Genomic DNA, 3,444 nt, shown 5'->3' with positions numbered 1-3,444 from the left:
GTGTTCGGTGCATGGTTCGGTGGCAGCAGTTATCGACTTGGCTTTCGCGAGTGCAGTAAACGTTCCCATGGTAACAGCGAGCTCTACCAATCAAAGACTTCGTGTTACACTTTAGGATCGTGGGTAGTATAGTGACTTTAAATGACATCGCGAATGAGGCATATTTTTCTTAAAACGTTACTTTAAATTGTGGTTACGACTTATGGCTAATATCAAAACCTCTATGAAGAATATGAATGGGATTTTCACTTCCGGAACCACGATGCTGCGATAGTGTGACGTCAGGCTGTTTGCGGAAATTCCGGTAGTGCAAAAGTCACGCGTCCACGCCGTTTAGGCACGACCCAAACAAACGGTAGCCGATGGTGTTCGGTAATCTACCAAAATGTCGAGATGCTGTTCACTGTGCAAAAGCATGCTCTTTGCATTGACTTCCGAAGGATCACAACTTTCAGAACCGGGGACAGTACGAAGCAGGATTTTCAGATCGGTTACTCCTCGAAAACGACTCAGTTCCCTCTTTAATGGGATATACAGGATTAAAACCTGTAAGTATGCTTTATTAGTTGATGTGGTTAAAACAAACAATGTATCTCCCAAAGAGTGTTGACTAGAGTTGTTGGTCCTAACGGAGCTGTGCTCAAATTGCGAAAGGTTATTGTGTTGTGCAATATTTTCGTTCAACTTTCCCATGATCCTATTGCATCCACCGCGGCCAAGATCTATTTTGACCTTACTCAAAAGTGTGTGTGATCCAGGAACCAAATCCCAACACTTCTTCACTCAAGCCCCATTCCATGATGTAGGATCCCTAACGGACCCACCTCAGTGGGCACACAGAGGTAATCACCAAAGACGGTCTCGCTCCGCACACAGCTGTCCGGGGGTACACTGAGGGATCACGTGAGAAGCAAAGGTATACAACTCGGGCATGAATGTGTTTTGGCTTTTGTATTTGTTGATATACAGTACCGGAAACATTGTACTGTACTGAAATAATGTTATCTGGACTATAGGAAAGTGCACTTGAACACTTTTCCTAGTGCTGACTGTCAACTTTGTTATGATGTTGGGTACCAAAAAAAATCTATTTTTCCTTTTCTAAATAGGAATCCAGGTAACGGTGGGATGTCTCAGCGTGGGCACGGAAACCGTGTCCAGTTGACACGGTTACGGTGGCATCTCCCCCATTCATCTCCCCCATTCATCTACACCTGTAAAAGGCCCAGGATTCAGACCCAGCAAGATACTCTGTTTGGAAGAGGAAGACTTATCTGCAGAGTTTCAATCTGATCCGCTTGACTGATCGTATAACCCTGGGGATTCTGTTACAGAGGAATCCGAAATATGGTAAGTTTCATATTTGTACAACATGTTACTCACTTATCAGCAGAGATGAGAAAAGTAGAGAGAGTTGGAAAGCTAATCCAAAAATGTCTTCTATCTTTTGTTTTATGTTAGGTTTGGTCCTACGTACGGTGACCGAAAGTCAGACGCGCTGCTTGTGAACAGGCAAGGCTGGTTACTGCTTGGGAGGCTGGTTACTGCTTGGGGGGCTGGTTACTGCTTGGGGGGGCTGGTTACTGCTTGGGGCACCCCCCAGGCAGGCAGACATAACTTCCTCCACAGTAAAGTCTCAAAATGTGGCAACCGCAACTCCCCCTCCCCTTTAAATACAGATGCTTGATTTGCCACAACGTCGGAAACCTCCCCAATGTGCTCCATTTCATTCCCGGTAAATTTTTATGATTGATTCCCACAGCGTCCTCAAAGTTTGCATTGAAAATGAAAAGGTGTTATCCATCTGGAAGTGACAAAAGAAAGAAAAAAAAACGGCAACATGTGCCATGACTGCTAAAAGTCTTTCAACAATATGTACCCTGTTTTTTTTGCAAATCTAAACATTTTAAATAAAATAATTTATATAATTTGATTTTGTAAATTTTTCAATGGTGTCACATTGTTTATAATATAATGGTTATGTACACTGGTTGGCGGGCCCCCCTAGGAATATTTTGCCTATGGCCCTAAGTGACTCTAGAATCGCCACTGCCCGAAGTACAATGTTTTTGAAAGCTGCCTCAGAGAGCTGTTTGAAATCTGTCCGGTGTGCAAGACAAATTGAGGTCCAGCAACAGACAGGCATGTTCAACCAGCATGGCAGAATCGGTAATGACTCAAGACGGTGGCAGAGCCAGCCCATGTAAGTACGACACCCGTTGGCCACCTCCTGCCATCAGCTGCCACTTGTTTCCCCCGGTGCGTCGTTGTGCCAACTTTCAACTGTATTAGTGTTACCATATGGAATTTGTGGGATTTTCCGACATATTTTCCTATTTTTCATATAATCCTTGCTCTATAAGCTGAAACTTGTAGATGAGTTGGTCGCTGCCAAAAAACACCTTAGGGCCTGAGAAGGCGGCCAAGTGGAAGTCAGTTGTCAACCACATCCAGAATTTGCATGCATGAAGACCACCTCTTCCCCAAGTGGTGGCATCCTGACAGTGTATCGGAATCCAAGTAAACGGTTGCAATCAGGTATGGTAACAAAATGTGCTGGTAAAATATAAACGTGTATTCTAGACGGGTAAGGAAAAATCCATTGCACTGGTTGAGTTATGATTACATACATATAGATAACTACATCATCTCATGGACTTCTTAATGCAGGCCCCTAGGGCACAAACACGCATACATAGTACGCGTTTATCTTTCCTGAATGTATTCTAGAGGATTGTAGACGGGATAAATCCATTTAAAAAGCATACAAACTTGCCAGAACCACTTCTGGCTCCATTCCGTATGGAGTATGACGAATCTGTCATACTTGTGACAACAGTTGTTTGATGGTTTGTTAACAAGATATTATTATGTGAAAATACTTTGTCACTGGAAATCCTGGGTAGTGCATTAAGTCTCTGTGCTGACCGACAGACACTGTGAAACCAGATCCTAAGACCGCACACACACAAAAGAGTAGAAGATAGTGTGTATAGTTAAATCCTTGTGTGCGAGTTTGATATGGAAAGCAGGCATGCAACCTTAACTTGCAACGCAGCTGTGTTTGCAAGATCATGATCACGTGAGAATCCATTTTGCCAGGCTTCAAGAAATGTTTCAGCTAATCAGCATCCCCAAAAAGCTTGGCCATAAGGCCCAACTTCAACCCTTGCCCTTTGACATTTGCAGCAGACGACTCTCCCCTCTCCCCCTTCCAAATGTAGGATTCAGCCGCAGCGTATGAAAACGCTTGCAACATCTGGGACAGCTTAACCTTTCCTAAACAAATTGGCAGTGACATGGAGATGGCAGTTCTCAATAGTTATAATTTAATCCTGAGACACTTTGAAACATAGGGATTCCGAAAACTCCACGTCCAGGCCTGCAGCGTTTTTGTGTTCTTATACCATTGTAAAACAGATTCTACAGACATATGATAACATA

General features: G+C 43.5%; 1 long non-coding RNA gene across 1 annotated transcript; it reads left to right on the top strand.

The window, feature by feature from the left end:
* The first annotated feature begins 303 nt into the window (after window positions 1-303).
* LOC130386209 (uncharacterized) lies at window positions 304-2,971 on the top strand. The gene is made up of 4 exons (XR_008896099.1): window positions 304-548; window positions 759-916; window positions 1,110-1,350; window positions 1,462-2,971. It is a non-coding gene; the product is annotated as an uncharacterized LOC130386209 (long non-coding RNA).
* The last annotated feature ends 473 nt before the right edge of the window (window positions 2,972-3,444 follow it).

Source organism: Gadus chalcogrammus, chromosome 7, assembly GCF_026213295.1.
Source record: "Gadus chalcogrammus isolate NIFS_2021 chromosome 7, NIFS_Gcha_1.0, whole genome shotgun sequence".
Taxonomy (NCBI): Eukaryota; Metazoa; Chordata; class Actinopteri; order Gadiformes; family Gadidae; genus Gadus; species Gadus chalcogrammus.
The sequence above is the reverse complement of the archived record's forward strand: the minus strand, read 5'-3'. Positions and strand labels throughout refer to the sequence as shown.